Source organism: Hippocampus bargibanti, linkage group LG02 (assembly GCF_051943395.1).
Source record: "Hippocampus bargibanti isolate YZ-2025 linkage group LG02, ASM5194339v1, whole genome shotgun sequence".
Classification (NCBI taxonomy): domain Eukaryota; kingdom Metazoa; phylum Chordata; class Actinopteri; order Syngnathiformes; family Syngnathidae; genus Hippocampus; species Hippocampus bargibanti.
Window position 1 is genome coordinate 31,326,382 of NC_142735.1, and position 23,901 is coordinate 31,350,282.

The 23,901-nt window shown below is 45.2% G+C and overlaps 1 long non-coding RNA gene and 1 other non-coding gene across 4 annotated transcripts; both read left to right on the forward strand.

Annotated features, from left to right (window-relative positions):
* The first annotated feature begins 10,754 nt into the window (after positions 1-10,754).
* On the forward strand, positions 10,755-14,078 carry LOC148902443 (uncharacterized). 3 transcript variants are annotated; one of them, XR_016118026.1, is made up of 4 exons: positions 10,755-12,374; positions 12,604-12,741; positions 13,446-13,734; positions 13,929-14,078. It is a non-coding gene; the product is annotated as an uncharacterized LOC148902443 (long non-coding RNA). The 3 variants fall into 3 exon arrangements; XR_016118027.1 differs by having other exon boundaries at positions 12,607-12,741; XR_016118029.1 differs by having other exon boundaries at positions 12,658-12,741.
* Positions 14,079-19,833: 5,755 nt separating this feature from the next.
* Positions 19,834-19,907, forward strand: trnan-guu (transfer RNA asparagine (anticodon GUU)). Its single transcript has one exon. It is a non-coding gene; the product is annotated as a tRNA-Asn (tRNA).
* The last annotated feature ends 3,994 nt before the right edge of the window (positions 19,908-23,901 follow it).

Here is a 23,901-nt window from a genome sequence, read left to right on the forward strand (position 1 = left end):
AAGCAGAGCTGGAGGTAGCAGAGCTGAAGATGTTGAGGTTTTCTTTGGGAGTGACCAGGTTGGATAGGATCAGGAATGAGTACATTAGAGGCACAACTCATATTAGCGGTTTTGGAGAGAAAGTCAGAGAGGCCAGACTGAGATGGTTTGGACATGTCCAGAGGAGAGAGAGTGACTATATCGGGAGAAGGATGCTGAGCCTTGAACTGCCAGGCAGGAGACCGAAGAGGAGGTTTATGGATGTGGTCAAAGAGGACATGAAGGTAGCTGGTGTGAGAGAAGAGGATGCACGAAACCGGGATAGATGGAGGACATTGATTCGCTGTGGCGACCCCTGAAGGGAAAAGCTGAAAGGAAAAGAAGAAGAAGAATAAACATGAAAACGCCAAATTGCCGGGAGAGGGGAGCTGCTGCGTGTTCACGCGCCACCATCTTGGGGAAGAAAAAAAAACAAATATGACAACACAAAGACAGAGTCATTCATTCTTCAGGACTTGCTGTACTCTCTTTGTGATGACATGTAGCAGTTCTAGATGAAAGAGGAGAGGATCAAAGCATCCATGTCAGCAGTGGATCAGGGACGTCATGGTGGAATTTGTAAGTCTACTACAAGCTAAATGTTGAAAGCAAACACGAAGCTGTAGCATCCATTGACGAAAAGACATTGTCTCACATCTCCTGTTCCACATAAATCCGCACTGTACTTCTTTGAAGGTGTCGGACGTTTCGCTGCTTATCCAAGGGGCTTCGTCAGCGAACTAAAATCTTTTGCTGGTAGTTTTGGCCTTACATATATCCCTACTGTCCAGACGTGGTGGTGCCAGACTCTGCTATGATTGGTCCCTGCTCTCAGGTTGGGGGGAGCCGAGGACTATTCCCTGCGGCTACACTCATTATTTCTATTGTCCTGAATGATTACTTCTATTGTCCTGCCTGAGTATGGGGTCTACGACTGGCCTGAAACTATGAGCAACACTTTCACTCCGATTTTCACATTATGACACATGTTCATTCTCTATTGCTCACTGCAACGAAATTTTAAAACTGGATTAAGATCAGAAACATACAATAGAAGTCCAAGATGGCGCCCGAGTAGGCAGCCGTCAGCAAGTGCTCTGATGAGCCTTGCTTTTTTGTTGCTTTTGTCTTGTTTTGTGTTTTCTTTTGTCGCTTTGTGTTGTTGGGCGTCGTGTGGAATGGATACGGATTGTTTTTCAGCATTTTTGACCATGACATTCATCAAGGAGGAGACTGTGCTAAGCGGTTGCGCCTTTTCGGCAGCATGAATATGCCAGTACTGTTTTTGAATGGGAGGAATGTCAATGCCATTCGACTGCCATTGCTGGACACCAAAGGGGCCATTGTGTTTTTTTTTGCGCCTGTAATGGGCAGCATCTTCACAGCCCCGCTTTGTTCAGCGGAAAGGTCGGTGCTGTTGGACAGTCTGCGGCTGGATGGATGCATGGTTTGAGGAGCCCGCGATAAGAAGAAAGGAGCGTCAGCGCAGAGCGCCGATGCGTACGTGGAAATGTTGCGGCTTGGAATTGAAGCAGATTTATGTGGGACAGGAGATGTGAACAATGTCTTTTCGTCAATGGATGCTACAGCTGCGTGTTTGCTTTCAACATTTAGCTTGTAGTCGACGTGCACGTTCCACCATGATGTCCCTGATCCACTGGTGGAAAGACGCTTTGAACCTCTCCTCTTTCATCTCGAACTGCTTCATGTCACAAAGAGGGTACAGAAAGTGCTGAAGAATGAATGACTCTCTGTGTCTTTGTGTTGTCATGTAGTTTCATATGTTGTGTTGTCATATTATTTGTTACTTAGTTTTTTTGTTGTTCTTTTGACTTCAAGACGGCGTCGCGAGAGTGGCTGCCTTTCCAGCAGCTCATGTATTTCTTTTTTCTACTTTCATTCCTTTCATCACTTTGCTGCTGTGAAATGTAAATTTCTCCACTGTGAGACTAATAAAGGCAAATCCAATCCAATCCAATACAAACATATCTAAGTTTTGTAATGTACGTATAGATAGAGTCTGCAACGCAATAATGTGTAAAATCCAGTAGGTGCCCGTCCGGGAAGCAACAGCAACGCAACACTGTGCCGTGTCCAGTAATAAATCTTTATTTGTAGAATGGTAGTCGAAATCAGGTTCGTTGTTAAATCTCCCAGGGGAGATTGCAACGCAGATGTCTCGCAGAGCTTGATAGTGGCGTGGAGTCGAGCAAGTCGTACTGTGAAACTCCGTCCGATGCTGAGCAGGTCTCTGGGAGTTGCGTGTGTGTCTGAGTCTGAGATGATTCTCATCTGCTGTCCCGCGACGGCTGCACTTTTGTACCGTCCAAGCGTGGGAAATGTGACAGGCTGAGATTGACATCAAAGCCGCGGTGCGCGCCTGTGCCGCCACAAAGTCCACCCAAACGGGTCCTCTTCACATTCTTCATTTTAGGATCTTGGAGCGAAATTCGCCATCAGAGCAGCAAGCTAGTTGTGTTTAACAGAGGTTTTGCTCACCGTCTCTTGCTGGGCAGGCTACTTTCATCACCCCTAAAAGGACAACCGACGTCTCAGTGTCCATAATTTGTAAAATGGCTTCAAATGACTTCTACTGGGCGTATTGTACAAAGATTCCACCGCATATAGCTATATTTTACGTTTTAAGACTCGCGCTGAACATTCAGGAAGTCTTGTTTTTGAGTTGGTGACAAGTCCGTACGTGACGTCAGAAAAGGACCGCCTCCTCACTGTAAAAAAGACGCATTGTAGCGACTTTGCATCACGTTTATGTATTTTGCTGTACTGTTTTTTCTTTAAACCATGTCTTACACCCAAAAGCCGCCAGCAGTGGGAGGCAAACTCCATGGAAAGAATGTATCAGCCTGTGGAAACGAGCTGATTCATTCCTCACCGGAGCTGGTCGCCATTTTTGCTGCCTCTTATTGGGTGAGACATTACCCCCCCCCCCCCCCCCCCCCCCGTTTGCCTCAAAATTGCCCAAATAAATTCTTTAATCGATTGCAAACATGTATGTTTTGCTCATCAGGACGATTTGAATCATATTCATAACTGGATGTGTTACAAGAAAGCATATTCTCTGAATCTGAAGCCATTGTTTTGATTCACAAGCAATGCAAGACGTCTTGGCGTGACGTCACGAAAGGGGGGGCGGGACTTTCTGAAATTGCCCAATTCGCAGCTCAATTTTTTTGCAGATTTTGGACACTTGAAGTCATTTTTATTGGTGTTTTGCATTTGACTAAAAATATCATACTGCGTGTTTTGGGTATTTTAGATGCTATAAAACGTTTCTCTGGTGTCAGTTAAAAAACAAGAAAGTGACGTCGGTTGTCCTTTAAAATGGGCTGCTCGATGGACGGGTCATGCAGGTCGGCCTCCAGCTCCTCACCATCTACGCCGTGGCAAGGCCGACGCTTTGTCGGTACATGAACCGGCTTCAGTTACTCCCGACACTTGGTCCTCACGGAGTCGTCCATTCGATTATCCAAGCCGGACTGTGTTATTGAACATAAAATATAGGCAGGAAGCGAAAGACACACCCACCAGGCGTATACTTTCACTTCCTGGTCTCTGGCAGTGGAGAGCACAGAAATAGCCTCTAGTGATGTGTCGTTCGCGATCGAGACGGTTCTTAGAGCTGGATCTCTGAAGTGAACGAAGAGAGCCGGTTCCTCACAAGGAGCCGGAAATGGGAGCCGATTTTTTTGTCCTCTATTCCCTGCCCCCAGTCTTCGGTTAAAGCCCCACGTGATTGGTCGGTATCCGTGGTAGAGGAGGGAGGGGAGAATTACAGACACACGCAGCAGTGAGGAGAAGGGGGAGGACAAAGAGGTTGGGGTGGTTAGGATAGACAGGTGGACAAATGTTATCACATTATGCGGTTACTATTATTCAATTGTTATATTTTTACTAATTGATATGATAGCATTATTAATATGAAAACCAAATTAGTGACATCTGATCATCAGACCAGATTAACCATAAGTGAAAGTTAGTGGATGCTCTCTGTGCACATATTATCAGAATCAGAAAACCTCAGAATCAGAAAACCTTTATTCGTCCCATAATGGGGAAATTTGCTAGTATTTGCAATTGCAAATCAAGCCATATTTTTTTAAAAATGATATACTGTAGTGTATTTTGACATGAGTAATTCGTTTTTCACATTATTTTACATGGTTTTTGGAAGTTAATTAATTTAAGCAAAAAACAAACAAACAAACAAACAAACTGATGAGCCATTCGTAAGCCAAAACCGCCGGATCTGTTTAGTGAGCCAAGCCAAAAGAACCGGCTCTCTAAAAAAAGAGCCGGAATTCCCATCACTAGTCGCCTCCGCTCCTGCTGGCGCTCGTGCTCGTTTTGTCGTTCTAGCGCTGGCTTGTAGTGACGTGCCGTTCGCAAACGTATCAGCTTTTATAGCCCTCTCTTTGAAGTGAACGACCTTCGGTTAAAGTCGCACGTGATTGGTCAAAACCTGTGGTAGGAGACACACTCACACGCACGCGCAGACACACAGGACTATAAATAAAGTCACATACATTTTAAGAATGATATACTGTATTGTATCTTTTTGGTAGTAATGTAGCCGTTGAGGAAGGAATACACACGACTGAATGTAGGTGTTTATTCCAACGGCTAACAAGTAGATCTGATCTCAATGTAGAAAATGCAGTGAAATATACTTAACATAAACACGCCCCCTGCTGTGCACCTGCTGGGTGAAATGCCTGGTCCTAGTGCTCGCCACAGTAAATTAATTTAAGCCACAACAAAAAAAAGAAAAACTGAAGAGCGATATGGGAGCCGAAAGTGACAGATCTTTTAGGTGAGCCGAGCCAAAAGAAACATCTCTCTAAAAGGAGCCGTAATGCCCATCACTGATTGTCTGATATTGCAATACGGACACAAAACACGCGCATCGTATAGGGTGCTTCCTTTTCTGTGAAGTCACAAAACCCCGTGGTTTATCTTCCGCCAATTAAATCACTCCTCAGACACCGGAAAAGGAACACCACCAGGAAGTACAAAGAGCGCGCGAAATGTTTGTACTTAATCTCTCGTTTTCAGTCGACGCCGGGGCAATCCGGTGTTCGTCGATGTTGTGCACGTCAGCGGTTGACTTTGGTGCATTCTGTTGCACAGTTGCGTTGGCACTTGTTTTGTCTTGTCTCTTGCCGCACCTCGATTGTGCGTCGGCCTCTTTTATCGCAGATTCGTTTGTCGGAGCTTGTTCTCACGCCGTTGATTCTAAGCCTTTTGTTTTCGACATTGTCGCTATTGCTGCTTGCCTCTGCCGCCTCCTGAGCCCCTGCAGTTGTGGGAAATTGTCATTTTGTGTTTGGATGTTGCATTTTGGGTCTCCTTCGTTGCATTGTTCGTAATGCACACAATGTGGACACTGCGCGCAGTGTTTGCTTTTGACTCGCAATGTTTGCTTTTGACTCGCAATATTTGCTTTTGACTTGCAAAGTATGCTTTTGACTCGCTGTTTGTTTTTGACTCGCAATGTTTGTTTTTGACTCGCAATGTTTGCTTTTGACTTGCAAAGTTTGCTTTTGACTCGCTATGTTGGCTTTTGACTCGCTATGTTGGCTTTTGACTCGCTATGTTTGCTTTTGACTCGCTATGTTTGCTTTTGACTCGCTATGTTTGCTTTTGACTCGCTATGTTGGCTTTTGACTCGCTATCTTGGCTTTTGACTCGCTATCTTGGCTTTTGACTCGCTATCTTGGCTTTTGACTCGAAATGTGTTTGCCCCGCCGCCCCCACCCACACCATGCGCGGACGCACGCACACACACAATGCTTTGGCGCGCGCGCCCACACACACACACACACACACGTTCACTGTTGTGTAAATAGGCAATCACATGTTAGACTTGGCTTTACAAGCAGACTTGAAAGTTGTTAATCCGATCAGCCGGTGAGTGGGTGTGGAGATAAATGCTGTCTGAACCAGGTGGGTCTTGTTAGCCAAGGGAGACACACCGCCGGTGAGTTTCATTCCACATTCTACCTTTCTGTTGATTATAACTAAAATAATGTCAAAGTAGTGATAGAAATTATTGTGAATGAGTTGCATTCATGTTCTGTGTTTCCATTTGTAGGTTTATGACCTACTTCACTGCTCGTCTACCAAACAAAGAAGAACCAATGTATTCACAACTCAATCAACAATCAACGAGAGTGAGTTGAGTTGTATCAGTGTGGTCTCTCTGGGATCCCTTTCGGTGGGAAAACGTGGAAACGTAAATTGACCGAACAGTCATAAACCGCCGCTCAGTGCACCGGAGTGGTGCAGCAGCAGCTTGCTCACCTGAAAGGCACAGCCAACCCAGCCCTGGCTGACCTAACACTCCAGTGACTGACTGGAGCCGACCTGGAACTGCTGGTTACGCTTAACCCCAAGCATCCAACTGTGCCACGTGGTACAATAGTCTGTAACTGGGTTTCAGACCCCAAAGCCAAATTCAATCAATTCATCTTTTGAAATTCCTGTTGATCTGGGGCAAATGAGCCAATTGCACCAATAAAGTGGAACAAAGCCCCTCAACAAGGACCCCACTGGTCAAACAGTCGACTCTCCAGTCAACAGAAACGTAATTGAGATGGATGATGAAAAAACTCAAGCGTGCACGGTCAAAAGCACAGGCCTCATTCACCAGAAAAGGAAATGCTCTGACTACTTATGTGGCGGCTGGACTCCTGGATCCAAGTGATGTTCCAAATGAATGGAGGAGCTTCAAGATGGACTTCTCTAAAGTTGCTTGAGTATGCCAACGCCCTAAGAGAATCAGACGATGAAACGGTCAAAGTGTCTGCAGTTGAAGTGGACAGGCTGACCGCTGAGTGCGAGGCAAAGTTCCTTGAGGTGAAAGGAGCCACCCAAGAAGCCTTTTGGAATGGCTATGGCAATGACATGTTCTCTGCCCAGTCTAAAATCACTGAGTCTGCAGTTACTCAGGCTGAGGAGGACTAAGTCAGCCCTCAGCAACCAATCAAGGACCGCAGGCTGAGGAATAAAGGCCTCGACAGAGATGTCACCGAACTCAGTGACATGCTGGTTGAATGGAAGGAGTTGATTCCTGCCTCTAAGGTAGTGGATCTAAGAATATGCTACCGAACACTGAGTAAGTGCCTCCTGGCTTTGTCAGACAAGCTGGAAGAAGAGGAAAAGGAGGATCCAAGTGGTGCAACACTGGTCTCCAACATCGGAGCGGGAATGTCCAGCACAGACACCCATTCTCTCCCAGATAAGCCTGTGGAACCAAAGCCTGAACCTAACACCAAGAAAGCGCTAACAACGAACCTAGGAATGGGAATTTCCAACACAACCACCCAGCCTTTCTCACCACAAATCAGCCCCAGAACTGTGCAACAAGGAGCATTTGATTTCAAGCCTCAAATCAGCCTGGAAAGGGCGCGGCTACCCACTTTCTCCGGCGATATGAGGGTCTCCTACAGGTGGAAGGCCGAATGGACGGAACTGCAGCTACTGGGCAACCCACAGGGAGCAGAAGCTGTGCGAAAGTTTCACCTAAGCAGCCTGTATGAGAAGGTCAAAAAGGAAATTGTTCTCTCCAGCTGTGGTTCCGCAGATGACGTGTTCAGACTTCTGGATAACAAGTATGGGAACAAGCAGAAGATCGTCTGGCTAATCACCAATGAAGTCCAGGCTCTTCCCTCTCTTAAAGGCAACAACCCCAGGAAAACCATTGAACTGATTCAGGCTGTGGAAAGAGCACTTTGCACCCTTCATTTCCTTGGAGCAGAGGATGCAGTCAAGAATCGGGTGGTCTGCCAGTCTTTGGAGAGCAAGCTTCCCAGCACACTGAAAAAGGAGTGGATTGTGCACAGAAGTAACCCTGCTAGCGGATTCTCTCCATCAAACCACTTTGACTGCCTACTGGACTTCCTAAAGAAACAGGAAGCGATCCTGGAAGAATTGGACCAATTAGAGCCCACCTCCATAGAACAAGATACAGTGGAGAAAAGTTCACCAGTCGTGAAAATGAAGAAAGCCTCCGCTAAATCTGCTGCAGGCCAAAAGGACGATCCGACTAGTTGCACTAGTGTGTGGAGACCATGCGCATGCGGCAGGCTCTTTGTGTGCAAAACCTTCAAGGAACAAGACCTTGCTGGTAGAAAGGCTCATCTGAGGAAGATTGGGTCATGCCTCAAATGCTTGCGGCCTCACACCAAGGATGGCAAAGGTTGTACCTCCAAATTCCTCAGCCCAAAACCAGTCTGTCGTGGAGCAGGGGTTTTGTACCACAACTACCTCCTCTGTCCCAAGCCACCATCACCAAAAGGGGACGAGTGTGAGAATCAAAGCAGCGAACAAGCTGGAGGAAAGTGTCTTGGATTGGATTGGATATGCCTTTATTAGTCTCACAGTGGAGAAATTTACATTATTATTATTTACATTATTTATTGGATTGACTAAGAGGCAGGAGGAGTTTCTGGCGGAGCTCACACCAGAACAAAGAGAAAAATGCAAGGTATTCTCGAACAAAGTCTCATCAACTGTATGCACCAATGCTGGAGATGGACTGAAGGAATACCCAGGAGTGATGATGCTGCTGAAATCAACAACAAACTCAGGCTGTCTAATTGGCACCCTCATCGACTTCGCTTCTGATACGAACTACATTATTTATGAAGCAGCCAACCGCCTTGATCTGTCAGGTGAGGACATTAAGCTGATCATCCATGGGGCTGGGGGCATGAGTAAGACAGTTGTGACCAAGAGATATTCCCTCCGCTTGAGGGTGAAAACCCCAGAGGGAAAAGTGGATGAACATAAGATTCTCTGCTATGGCCTACATAACATTGCTGAGGTTAATCAGCCTGTCTCACCCAGGCAATTGCAAAAATTCTTCCCTGACGTTGCCACTGATGAACTAGTACGGCCAAAGAAAATAGACCTCCTGATCAGTCACCGCGAGGGTCGACTTGTTCCCCAGCCAACCAAGATTGTGGGGGACCTCGTGCTCGGGGATGGCCCACTGGGCAAGACTGTTGGAGGAACCCACCCCAACCTGATTGAGGGTATCGACTTGGCTGTGTACCACTCGGACACTCACTTTGCAAGGACTATGAGGTCTGCCTCGATGGCATGTAAAGAGACAGTCTTTGTCCAAACGGCGGCGGAAAGAGCACTTGCCCGAAGCCTCACAGCTACAAACAAGGAGGTCCTCGAATGGTTCAAGTGGGACAACATTGGAGCAGCCCGTATTCCCCTATGTGGTGGCTGCAAGTACAGCAAGTGTTCCCCAGGAGGGAAGGAAATGACTCCCAGGGAAGAAAAGGACCTGGAGAAGATAAAGGACTGCCTCACTTGCGTGTTGGCTGACAAACACAGTGATTCCGCCCACTGGGACGCAGCGTATCCTTGGAAGGGTGGCCCAGCAACACTACCAGACAACCGTCAAGCAGTTGATGCGACCGTCAGGAACACTGACAGACATTTGGAGAAGGAACCTGTATGGAAAGCCGCACACAAAAAACAAATTGAAGAAATGGTTGCCAGAGGAGCTGCTGTCAAACTCTTTCAGGGGGAAATCAATAGCTGGACCGGACCAACATGGTATATAAGTCATCTGGTCGTCACTCCACTTCAACCCCTGTGAGAATAGTCTGGAACAACAGCCAAGAATTCCGAGGGATGAGAACCAACACTCTCCTGTACAAGGGTCCCGATGTTCTCAACCCAATACGGGAAGTGCTTCTGAGGTTCAAGATTGGACAACACGCTTCACTGGGAGATGTCAAAAAAATGTTTAACTCAGTGGGGCTGAAGGAAAAGGAAGTCCACCTACACCGCTTTATCTGGAGAGACCACCCGGGAGATGAAATGGAGGTCTTCGCAGTTGTCAGGGTAAACATCAGTGATAAACCAGCTGGTTGTATCGCTCAAGTCGCCATGAGGAAAACCGCCAACCTTCCCCAGTTCGCTGACATGGTTGAAGAATGCCACGTTCTAACTGTCACATGATGACCTTGAAACCCTGCAAAAAATCACCAAAGGGGTGGAGGACATTCTGAAAGTTGGGGGTTTCTTCCTCAAGCCGTTGGTCCTGTCACACGAAAGTGGGAGGAGTAGTGCACCTGCTGACATCAGGGCCAAAACGACAATTCCCAGAACCTTCGTGCTGCCAAGCCAAATGCAGGATGAGGAGAACAAAGCGCTGGGTGTTGGCTACGAACCCGAGACAGACAAGCTTTGGGTGATAACCTCCATCAACTTCTCCAAGAAAAGAGGCAAAGTGAGAATGTGCCAGCAGATTGAGCGATTTGCCACCAGAGTGCTCACAGACTGCCAATCCATTCAAATACACCACGCTTGACCTTTTAGGTTCTTTCGAAATCAGGGATGTCGTCAAGAAAAGAACCTTAAAGAAGGTCTGGGGCAAAGTGTTCTGCTGGATGGCATCAAGAGCTGTTCATGCAGACCTTGTTGACGACCAATCATCTGAAAGCTTTCTCCAAGCTTACTCTCGTTTCGTAGCCCTGAGAGGCCACCCAAAAAGACTCTGGTCTGACCGAGGAACAAATTTCCTTGGAGCTAAACCTGCCTTGAACGAACTGTACAAGCACCTGGCCAGCCTGCAGGAAGCTTCCATCCAGAACAAAGCTGCCAAGAATGGAACAGAGTGGTCATGGGAGTTCCACCCGGCTGACCCACCTCATCGCAACAGAGCTCCTGAAGCCGCAGTAAAGTTCTTAAAGAGAGCCCTCATGAGCCTTGGTGGGACAGTAGGCTCATTCACCTGGAGCGAACTCCAAACCCTCTTTTATCAGGCAGCTAACCTAACAAATGAAAGGCCAATTGATGCGAGGGCACAATTGCAAGAGGACTCAGTTGAGTACATCACACCCAACAGTCTACTCCTCGGACGGACCGGACAAGGAGGTGATACAGGAAAAATCGAATTGTGTATCCATCCCCGGCGCCTGCTTAGAGCCATTCAGATCAGCATGGACATGTTCTGGTCAAAATGGCGTGAACTTGCCGGACCAAATCTTTTTGTGCGGCCAAAATGGCACCACACAAAGAGGAACATTGAAGTCGGTGACATCGTGTGGATCGCTGACCAGAACGCTCTACTAGGGCAATTCCGGCTTGTACGGATCCAGGTCGTCTACCCAGACAAGAAAGGGATTGTTCGAACCACAGATGTGAGGTTATGTGCCGGCCTGCCTGCCCCACTGGCAGTCGGGCAACGCAGGAAGGACTTGCCGCTGCAAACGACCGTATTCGGAGAGACGTCAGGAGGCTGGTGGTCCTCCGCCCCATTGAAGACCAGCATGGCCCAGCCAGGCCTGACATTGGTTTCGTTGACTGATGTCACTCTGGTTCTGTAGGCACCGCCCCCCGATGTCATTGCCCCCACCCCTTCAGGGCTGGTAGGTGCAAGCCTAGCGCTGCCACCAGGTCCCACACTTGCACATACACGAAGTAAGAAGATGAAAACACGCACCTAACCATACCCTGACAGTACACCTGCTCTGTCAAGGTAGGTGCCCGAACATTCACATTGGCATCATCTTCTTTGTGTGCAGTAAGTAAGAATGGACTTTTACCTGATGTGGAGGAAAAAAAAACTATTGTAATATGATTTAATGTTGGGTGACCTCTCTGATTCATCAGTCGGTCAAGTGGGAGGTGTTGTGTAAATAGGCAATCACATGTTAGACTTGGTTTTGCAAGCAGACTTGAAAGATGTTAATCCAATCAGCCGGTGAGTGGGTGTGGAGATAAATGCTGTCTGAACCAGGTGGGTCTTGTTAGCCAAGGGAGACACACCGCCGGTGAGTTTCATTCCACATTCTACCTTTCTGTTGATTATAACTAAAATAATGTCAAAGTAGTGATAGAAATGATTGTGAATGGGTTGCATTCATGTTCTGTGTTTCCATTTGTAGGTTTATGACCTACTTAACTGCTCGTCTACCAAACAATAAAGAACCAATGTATTCAAAACTCAATCAACAATCAACGAGAGTGAGTTGAGTTGTATCAGTGTGGTCTCTCTAGGATCCCTTTCGGTGGGAAAACGTGGAAACGTAAATTGACCGAACATTCACACATCAGCAAAGGTGAGTTAAACCGAGCCTCTTCATCCCTTAATAATCTGAGAGCGTTAATGTGTTTGTTTATTTCATTGTGTATTCTTTTTTCATTTAACTAATTGCTTTTTAACTTAACTGATTGCTTATCCCAAGTAGGATGCTTTTTCCACACTCCTGGTAATTCATCAGCAAAGGTAAATTAAACCGAGCTGCTGGACCGTCAGGACATGATTACCTGTCTCTTGAGGCAATGCCCCCTAGACAGACTGGGAACAGGTACAATTTAGTTTACTGCTCGTTTTTTTTTTCACTTAAAACCTCTGAAATGTTGACGTCACTCCATGGTTGTAGGTGAGGCTTCAGAGGTCAAACAGCACATACAAGCATGATACAAGCTACTTTGACAGTACACCACATTTCAGATTGTATGAAGCCACTTTTGAAATGCAAAAATAAGATGTGTTTGCGATGTGTGTATCTTGACTGTTTTTTTCCGGGTGTGCAGCAGCACAGAACATTTGGCTACACTATCCAATTTGAGCTTCTCATCTGATCGCAGTCACAGCGAGGACTAAGAGCTTCGTCCCTCGATAGGTCGAGCAGACGCCGTTCTGGAGCCCAGACTCCCGGGATGCATTGCCAGGTACTCAACGCAGTCTTAACATGTCAGTTCTACTTTTTGCATTGCAGGTTTATTTGTTTATTAATTTTGATGGTGTATTTTTATTTTATTGTTTTTATTTTATTTTGGGTGACTCAACTGGCCAATATATTGGTACTTGGTTGTTGCATCTTTGGTTTGCTGTTTGTATTGAGGGTTTGTTTTTTTATTGATTGTTTTTGTTTTAGATTTATTTGTATTTAATTTTGAATTTATTTGTATTGCATTTTTCTTTTATTTCTTTGTGTATCAACTGGTCAATATATTGGTACTTGGTTGTTGCATCTTCCAGGTTTGCTGTTTGTATTGAGGGTTTGTTTTTTTATTCATGGTTTTTGTATTTTATTTAGAATTTATTTGTATTGTATTATTTTTTTTCTTTGTGTGTATCAAGTTGTCAATGTATTTGTACTTGTATTTGCATCATTGCTGTTTTCATGTTCTGAATGTTTTTGTTGGTTTCATGATTTGTTAGAACTGACGCGTCGTTCATTTTTTTTTTTTTTTTTTTTTTTTTTTTTTGCATTGAGCGTTTATTTGTTTGTTTATTTTTTGTTTGCTGATGCGGTTCATGATTTGAGCCAATTTCATTCTTCTCCACTCTCTGTACTCTAAACCTTTCCCTCAAACCTCTCTTGACCACAACTGTGTGGAAACCCTGGCCTTCATGCTTGGCCAACATGAAGGCCTAACAAGCTGGGTTGCTTGTGCACATTTTTCCCCCCCCGTGAGCCGTCACCTTACCGTGGTGGAGGGGTTTGCGTGTCCCAATGATCCCAGGAGCGAGGTTGTCTGGGGCTTGATGCCCCTGGCAAACAGGTCCGAGGTGAGGGACCAGACTAAGAACGGCTCAACACACTTCTTATAAAGATAAATTGATCTGAGTTTCTCTTGCCCGGATGCGGGTCATCTTCCCCCACACGGTGGACAATAAAAGTGACCTGGTGCAGCAGTCCAGACAAGTCTCAGTTGATGGTAAGTCACAATAACCTGAAAGCAATTTTAATAAGATGCATCTTTAATTTAATGAGATGCACTTGGAGACTCAAAGTTTTCTGGTGTGCTCAACTGTTTAGAATTTCTCTCTTTCTCTGTTTTTTCTTTATTTTTTTCTGCTTTTTCTCTTCTTTCTTTTATCTATTTGATTGGATTGGATTTGCCTTTATTAGTCTCGCAGTGGAGAAATTTACATTTCACAGCAGCAAAGTTATGAAAGGAATGAAAGTAGAAAAACAAAGTACAGGAGCTGCTGGAAAGGCAGCCACTCTTGCAGCGCCGTCTTGAAGTCAAAAAAATAAAAAAATAAAAAAATAACAAATAACATTTTCTCTGTCTTCTCTCTTTTCTCCATTTTCGCGCTGCGGCTAGAAACAATCGTGAGCACAAAAGGAAAAATACAAAAGTGAGAAGACGTCTGTGTAAGCTCTCAGTCGTACAGGAGTGGTCCATCGATGAGAAGGTTTCTTCAGCCGTCATCTGTACAAATGTGAAGGTTTCGGACGTTTCGCCTCCTATCCAAGAGGCTTCGTCAGCGAACTAAAGTCTGACTGGTCGTATCGGCCCTATTTATATATCCATGGTGGTGGTTGGGGGGAGCAGAGGACCACTCCCTGTGGCCCCACTGATTGTTCATACATTCCTGACTAACGACTGGCCCATTTCCCCCACTCCCACCGTATCACCTCATCAGCATTACGAATGTTGCCTAACCTGTTTTGCCTAAGCACGCTGTTGTATGAACGATCCAAATTGAACAAGATGGAAAGAGTACTTTGAAGAATTGATGAATGAGGAAAATGAGAAGGAGCAAAGAGTAGAAGACGTGACTGTTGTGGACCAAGACGTAGCAAACATTAGCAAGGATGAAGTGAGGAGGGCGCTGAAGAGGATGAAGGGGGGAAAGGCACTCGGGCCTGATGATTTACCAATCGAGGTATGTAAATGTCTTGGAGAGGTGGCGGTGGTGTTCCTGACTGGGTTATTCAACAAGATCTTAGATGGTGAACAGATGCCTGAAGAATGGAGACAAAGTGTACTCGTGCCCATTTTTAAGAACAAAGATGTGCAGAGTTGTACTAACTACAGAGGAATAAAGTTGATGAGCCGTACAATGAAACTCTGGGAAAGAGTAGTTGAAGCTAGACTAAGAGCAGAAGTGAACATTTGTGAGCAGCAGTATGGCTTCATGCCAAAAAGAGAGTACGACAGATGCAGTGTTTGCTTTAAGAATGCTGATAGAGAAGTACAGAGAAGGTCAGAAGGAATTGCATTGTGTCTTTGTAGATCTGGAGAAAGCGTATGACAGGGTGCCCAGAGAAGAGCTGTGGCATTGCATGAGGAAGTCTGGAGTGACAGAAAAGTATATCAGAGCGGTGCAAGACATGTATCATGACTGTAAGACAGTTGTGAGGTGTGCTGTCGGTGTGACTGAGGAATTCAAGGTTGAGGTGGGACTCCACCAGGGGTCAGCTCTGAGCCCCTTCTTGTTTGCTATGGTGATGGACAGGCTGACAGACGATGTTAGACAAGAATCTCCTTGGACCGTGAAGTTTGCAGATGACATTGTGATCTGTAGCGAGAACAGGGAACAGGTGGCGGAGAAAATAGAGATGTGGAGATATGCCCTGGAAAGGAGAGGAATGAAGATCAGTCGCAGCAAGACTGAATATATGTGTGTGAATGAGAGGGATCCAAGTGCAAGAGTGATGATACAGGGAGAAGAGATAAAGAAGGTGGAGGATTTTAAGTACTTGGGGTCAACTGTCCAGAACAATGGAGAGTGTGGAAAAGATGTGAAGAAGCGTGTCCAGGCAGGCTGGAGCGGCTGGAGAAAAATGTCAGGTGTGATGAGATCAGTCATGATGTTTGGACTGGAGACAGTGCCACCGAAGAAAAGACAGGTAGCAGAGCTGAAAATGTTGAGGTTTTCTTTGGGAGTGACCGGGTTGGATAGGATCAGGAATGAGTACATTAGAGGGTCAGCTTATGTTAGAGGCCTTGGAGACAAAGTCACAGAGGTCACACTGAGATGGTTTGGATATGTCCAGAGGAGACAGAGTGACTATATCAGGAGAAGGATAACCGACACCAAGCAGAAGACTGAAGGGGAGCTTTATGGATGTTGTCTAAGAGGACATAAAGGTAGCTGGTGTGAGAGAAGAGAATGCACAAAACCGGGTTAGGTGGAGGACACTGATTCACTGTGGTGGCCCCTGAAGGGAAAAGCCTAAAGGAAAAGAAGATGAAGAAGAAGTGGCAGTTTTGGGCGACTCTAAGTCATTTTATTGGTGTTTTGCGTTTGACTAAAAATATCAGCCCACGTGTTTTGGGTATTTTAGATGGTCCAAAACGTTTTTCTGATGTCAGTGAGGAAACAAAAAAATGGTGTCGGTTGTCGTTTTAGGCTGTGTTTGAAAACAATGCTGGCAGCCAGTATAAAATATTGAGTGTTTGGCAAAAAATGTGGACATGGGAGCAAAGTGTCATTTCTTTGGCATCATCCAATAAAATGAAAAATACACTAATATGAATGTGAGACATGTGTGTGTGTGCGTCTGTATGTGTGTGCGTTAACTGAAAGGCTTGTGGTTCAAGCCCACCCAGGGACGATCTCCATCATGTCTGATTCTTTGGCCAGGACGGTCCTGGAAGTCAAAACTTAATTTAGCATTTTTTTTAACCCTAGCAAGAGTCTCTGTGGCACAGTTGCTTAGTGCGTTCGGCTGTAAACTGAAAGGTTGACGGTTGTGACCTCCTACTCCCATATGCCTTTCCAGTATCCTTCAGTTTCCAACCTTGGAGGGTCTGCTCTACTGTTAGAGCCCTGCCACTGGGCTTTCGCAGGTTGTGTTGCGAACAGCCTGTTTATTCTTCTGGCCTCATTCTCTTTCGTGTACCGCCTCCAACCATCTTCTCACAGTTGCTCTTGTAGCCAAGCATCTCAAGGATCACTGATGCTGAAGCGCATATGAGCTCATTGGTTTCTGTGATCGTTCCGGTCGGGATCGCCCTCAGTGCTGCAGTCACAGTTTCCATGAGACTTACTTCACATATCCGTTGTAATCTTTTTTTTTTTAGTTGTCCAGTCCTCATTCTTGCCATGATCTTATCTCAGCATCTCATCATTCATTGGGGCTTGCCTCCCAATCTCTGGTCTAACCTCTTCCTCTGATCAGGCAGCCTGGGGTCAGTGTGTTGCACCTCATCAAACTCAAGTTATGATAGCAAGTATTTGTACCCTTTTCACCCTGTTGAGCCACTGTCCAAGAATGAATGATGAGATTGGGAAGCCAGCCCCAATGAGTGAAATGCTGAGCGAGGCAGCAACTGACCTGAGAGATACACCTAGCAAGCGTCTCTGTGGCAATTGCTTAGCTCATTCGCCTGTTAACTGAAAGGTTGGTGGTTCAAGCCCACCCAGGGATGATCTTCATCATGTCTGATTCTTTGGCCAGGACGGTCCTGGAAGTCAAAACTTAATTTATCGATGAGAAGGTTTCTTCAGCCGTCGTCTGTACAAAAGTGAAGGTTTCGGACGTTTCGCCTCCTATCCAAGAGGCTTCGTCAGCGAACTAAAGTCTGACTGGTCGTATCGGCCCTATTTATATATCCCTAATGTCCAGACATGGTGGCGCCGGACACAGCTATGATAGGTCCCTACTCTCAGGTTGAGAGTATTTGACAGTTGCTTAGAAGTATTTGACAGTTGCTTAGAAGAAACCTTCTCATCGATGGACCACTCCTGTACGACTGAGAGCTTACACAGACGTAAAACTTAATTTAGCATTTTTTTAAACCCAGGAAGAGTCTAGGTCAGACATCGGCAACCCGTGGCTCCGGAGCCGCATGTGGCTCTTTCACCCCCCTCTGCTGCGGCTCCCTGTGGCTGTGATTATGGTGATTATAAATAATACAAAATAAAACGAATTCAAATTTTTTCTCGCACATAATATACCTCACAACCATTGACAGTGGACGTATATCCGGTCACAACCACCAAATTGCGCACGATTTCTTGAATTTTTTGACCCTAGGTAGGCCAACTATGGATAAATCTAAGAAAAGAAAAGTGTCTGAAGAAAACAGAGCGTTTAATGATACGTGGACAGATTCGTTCGCCTTCACTGCTGACGAGACGGGTTTACCGGTATGCTTAATATGTAGTGAGAAGTTAGCAAACAACAAAAAGTCAAATGTCGCAAGACATTTCCAGAACAAACACACAGCCTTTGCTCAAAAATATCCGGATGGAGATGAGAGAAAAAGAGCCGTTTCGGAACTGATGCGGAAGGCTGATCAGAGCAAAAATCATTTTATGAAGTGGATGAAATCTCCAAATTCAGCTACACATGCTAGTTTTGTGGCTGCTCAGGAAATAGTCAGGCACGGGAAGCCGTTCACGGACGGAGAATATATAAAAGAATCATTCATTAAGATGTCAGAACATCTATTCACAGACTTTAAAAACAAGAGTGAAATTGTGCAGAAAATCAGGGACAGACATCGCTCACGCACAGACGACAGCTTACAGTCCTGTGTAAAGATGAAGGTAACGTCATACAGCCCTGATGTGCAGAGGCTGTGCGCTGAGGTGCAGGAGCAGAAATCACATTAACCAGGTGATAAATACAGTAAAGTCTCGTTATATCGAAATCGGATATATCGATAGTCCCGGTTATATCGATACTATTTCTATGCACGCACGGAGAAAATTACATGCAAACAGGGTCGGATATATCGATAATCCCGGTTATATCGATATTTTTTCGGACTCCCTTGAATATCGATATAACGAGACTTTACTGTATTGTATTTGCCATTTAGTAAATATTCTTTTTTTTCAAATAGACATTGAGTATTATATTTGAAAGTAATCTTCAACCCAACGTCTTTTTTTTTTGTTTAAAATGTTTTTGTTGCGTGCAGAAATGTAATTTCGCTTCTCTGTAACAGTTCATTGATTCATAAATGCAACACACTCTAGTTTGTTTATGCATATATAAAGGTAAAAAACGATGATGAAAAGATGCAGTGTTGTCTTCATTTTAAATGTCAAAAGGATTTTGTGGCTCCCACTGTTTTCTTTTCTGTGGGAAATGGGTCCAAATGTCTCTTTGAGTCATAAAGGTTGCCAACCCCTGGTCTAGGTGGTATAGTCGGTTAGTGCGTTCGGCTGTTACCTGAAAGGTGGACGGTTCAAGCCCACCCAGGGATGCTCTTGATTAGCTCTGATTCTTTGGCCACAACACTCCTGGAAGTCGAAAATGAATTGAATATTTTTTTACCAATAACAAGTGTCTCTGTGGCGCAATCGGTTAGCGCGTTCAGCTGTTAACTGAAAGGTTGGTGGTTCAAGGCCACCCAGGGACGATGTTGATTAGCTCTTATTCTTTGGCCACAACACTCCTGGAAGTCGAAAATGAATTTAATTTTTTTTTATGCATAGCACGTGTCTCTGTGGCGCAATCGGTTAGCGCGTTCGGCTGTTAACTGAAAGGTTGGTGGTTCAAGCCCACCCATGGACGATGTTGAGTCGCTCTTATTCTTTGGCCACAATACTCCTGGAAGTCGAAAATGAATTTAATTTTTTTTTTTACCCATAGCACGTGTCTCTGTGGCGCAATCGATTAGCGCGTTCGGTTGTTAACTGAAAGGTTGGTGGTTCAAGCCCACCCAGGGACGATGTTGATTAGCTCTTATTCTTTGGCCACAACACTCCTGGAAGTCGAAAATAATTTTAATTTTTTTTTTACCCATAGCACGTTTCTCTGTGGCGCAATCGGTTAGCGCGTTCGGCTGTTAACTGAAAGGTTGGTGGTTCAAGCCCACCCAGGGACAATGTTGATTGCCTCTTATCCTTTGGCCACAACACTCCTGGAAGTCGAAAATGAATTTAACATTTTTTTTACCAATAACAAGTGTCTCTGTGGCGCAATCGGTTAGCGCATTCGGCTGTTAAATGAAAGGTTGGTGGTTCAAGCCCACCCAGGGACAATGTTGATTACCTCTTATCCTTTGGCCACAACACTCCTGGAAGTCGAAAATGAATTTAACATTTTTTTACCAATAACAAGTGTCTCTGTGGCGCAATCGGTTAGCGCATTCGGCTGTTAACTGAAAGGTTGGTGGTTCAAGCCCACCCAGGGACGATGTTGAGTAGCTCTTATCCTTTGGCCACAATACTCCTGGAAGTCGAAAATGAATTTAATATTTTTTACCAGTCACAAGTGTCTCTGTGGTTCAATTGGTTAGTGTGTTTGGCTGTTAACTGTAAGGTTGTTGGTTCAAGCCCACCCAGGGACGTTGTTGATTAGCTCTTATCCTTTGGCCACAACACTCCTGGAAGTCGAAAATGAATTTAATATTTTTTACCAGTCACACGTGTCTCTGTGGCGCAATCGGTTAGTGCGTTCGGCTGTTAACTGGAAGGTTGTTGGTTCAAGCCCACCCAGGGACGATGTTGGTTAGCTCTTATCCTTTGGCCACAACACTCCTGGAAGTCGAAAATGAATTTAATATTTTTTACCAGTCACAAGTGTCTCTGTGGCGCAATCAGTTAGCGCGTTCGGCTGTTAACTGGAAGGTTGTTGGTTCAAGCCCACCCAGGGACGATGTTGATTAGCTCTTATCCTTTGGCCACAACACTCCTGGAAGTCGAAAATGAATTTAACAGTTTTTTTACCAATAACAAGTGTCTCTGTGGCGCAATCGGTTAGCGCATTCGGATGTTAACTGAAAGGTTGGTGGCTCAAGCACCCAGGGACGATGTTGAGTAGCTCTTATCCTTTGGCCACAACACTCCTGGAAGTCGAAAATGAATTTAACATTTTTTTACCAATAACAAGTGTCTCTGTGGCCCAATTGGTTAGCCCGTTCTGCTGTTAACTGAAAGGTTGGTGGTTCAAGCCCACCCAGGGATGATGTTGAGTAGCTATTAATCTTTGGCCAGAACGCCCCTTGAAATCGAAAGTTAATTGTACACTTTTTTACACCTACGTCTGTGTAAGCTCTCAGTCGTACAGGAGTGGTCCATCGATGAGAAGGTTTCTTCAGCCGTCATCTGTACAAAAGTGAAGGTTTCGGACGTTTCGCCTCCTATCCAAGAGGCTTCGTCAGCGAACTAAAGTCTGACTGGTCGTATCCGCCCTATTTATATATCCCTAATGTCCAGACATGGTGGCGCCGGACACAGCTATGATAGGTCCCTACTCTCAGGTTGGGGGGAGCAGAGGACCACTCCCTGTGGCCCCACTGATTGTTTTTTTACACCTAGTTTTTTTACACCTAGTAAGTGTCACTGTGGCTCAATTGGTTAGTGTGTTTGACTGATAACCTTTAGGTTGGGGATCAAGCCCAACTAGGGACGATCTACCTTATCTCAAAATTTTTTGCCAGAACGGTCTCCGAAGTAAAAAATTAATACCCCGGGATGATTTTCATTATATCCGATTCTTTGGCCAGAACGGTCTCGGAAGTCGAAAATTAATAATGCATTTTTTACACCTAGTGACAGTCTCTGTGGCACAAATAGTTAGCTCGTTCGGCTGGTAACCTGAAGTTTGGTAGTTCAAGCCCCCCCAGGGATGATCTTGATTATATCTGATTCTTTGGCCAGAGCAGTCCCGTAAGTTGAAAATTCATTTTGCATTTTTTTCACCAAGCAACCGTCTCTGTGGCGCAAATGGTTAGAGTGTTAGGCTCTATCTCGCGTTAGGCGTATATCAGCTCATTGGTTTCCATGATCGTTTCGGTCGGGATCGCCCTCAGTGCTGCATTTACAGTTTCCATGAGACTTTCAGGTGGTACTTCACTTAATTGGTTTCTTGGTTGTCCAGTTTTCATTCTGTTCACCACAAATAAAGTCATAAAAGAACCCAACTTCATTGATGTTTTTTTGTGACAAATAAGTATCTGTTCCAATCACTCTAAATTGTCCTCAGCTATGAGTGAGTGCGGATGGTTATTCATGTCTATGTGCTCTGTATTGCTTTGCAAAAGTGGGTTCGGTAAATGATACAACTTCTGGATAGAGTTGAGGTTCTTTATTAGAACGGCTGTGTTGGTTGGAGGGAGGCAATTGGCAATTGACATGTGTGGCTCTCGTAGGCTCTCATCAGACTGACTTGCAGCAGCGCGAATGCACCTTTGGTTTATAGCCAGGCATCACTAGTAGAACATGCAAATATGATTTGCTCATATCATTACATGCTCTACGATTGGCTGACAACCGATTTGGGGTGTTCCCGCCTGCTAGCAAAAGACATCTGGGATCGCTTTTTTGTTCGCCTGGCGAACGATTGTAAGGATCAGTGAATTGGAAAATGGATGGATTGTCTCTGGTACTATTTTGTCAGACTCCAGTTATTTCTGCGACCATTGTGGCTTTTTCTTTTAGGGGGTTACAAGCACATTTTATCACTGTAGCTAAGTGAAAAATGAAAATTGTCAGATGGTGTCAATGCGTATGGTTGTTATGTGTTGGCTTTCTTACTACCCTAGTTGAAACTCAGCTGAGATTGGCTTCAGATCCCTGGCTCCATGACATGAAAAATGTAACAGAAACAGGATTAAGAACAGACATGATAAAATCTTAAAATGATAATTGTGTCTTAAAGAGGTTGACAGTGAGGCCTGGACACCCCTGCACGTTGCTGCATCCTGCGGCTACCGTGATATTGCAGAGTATGTCGCTATTATTGGCGCTCTTCAACACTGTTTAGAGCAGCCAAACGAACATTCGTTTGGCAATTTGCATACTCGCCACACGGCAGCCAATCAGAAGCCTGTTTCGTGCTTCGGACTATACCGTGACTGAAAAGTGTACTTGAACGTTTTGAAAGCTCAGAAAGAGGAGTCCACGTGGCTTGTAGCAGTTTGCTTGTAGCTTTTGCGTTATTGAATGAAACCAATGTTTGATTTGAAAATCATATTTTTTTTTCTTTTTTTTCCTTGAAGATGTCGGCCACCCGGGCCGAGACGTTTTGAAAGTTGTACGCCCCGGGCCTCCGGGCAGACGTTATTTAAAACACTGGTGAAAAGGCTTGCATATGAAACACACCTGGAAGCAGCACAAGGGAAAAGTATTGAAAGGAAGCTGAAAGACAATTTAAAATTATTGAATAAAAATTCATGGACAAAATATAATTAACATTGGTCTGTAATTTGGCTATTTTTAGGCCGGCAGAGAAGGCCTTGCAGGCCCACCACTGATGCACACACACACACTCGGTGCTCGGTGAAAAAAATGCAAAATTAATTTTCAACTTACAGGACTGCTCTGGCCAAAGAATCAGATATAATGAAGTTGGTCCCTGGGCGGGCTTGAACCACAAACGTTTAAGTTAACAGCCAAATGAGCTAACCAATTGCCACAGAGACGCTTCCTAGGTGTGCCAAGCAAGTGTCCATCAAATATGGCATCTGCCAAGGTGATGCACTCTCCCCACTGCTGTTCTGCAGAGGACTGAACCCCCTCAGCCAAATAATCGCCAAGACAGGCTATGGACACCGCCTCAGAAATGGAGCTACGATCAGTCACCTCCTCTCCATGGATGACATAAAGCTGTATGCTAAGAACGAACGGGACTCCCTGATCCACACAACCAGGATCTACAGCAGTGACATCAGGATGTCATTCGGCCTGGAGAAATATAATCGGATGGTGACCAAGAGGGGCAAGGTAGTCCATACTGAAGGGGTCTCACTCCCTGAAGGAACAATAGCAGACATTGAAAACAGCTACAAGTACCTTGGTACACCACAAGCCAATGGCAACCTCGAATTAGCCATAAAGAAAGCGGCTACGACCAAATACCTCGAAGGTATTCTTCGGCAAGTCCTAAGAAGCCAGCTCAATGGAAAGAACAAGACCCGGGCAATAAATAGCTATGCCCTGCCATTGATCATATACCCTGCAGGAATATTTAGGTGGCCAAAGAAAGAGATTCAGAGGTACAACACAAATTCCGAGGTGAAGGGCCCCAGGCTGCCAGATCAGAGGAAGAGGTTAGACCAGAGATTGGGAGGCAAGCCCCAATGAATGATGAGATTGGGAAGCCAGCCCCAATGAATGAAATGCTGAGCGAGGCAGCAACTGATCTGAGAGATAAAATCATGGCAAGAATGAAAACTGGGCAACCAAGA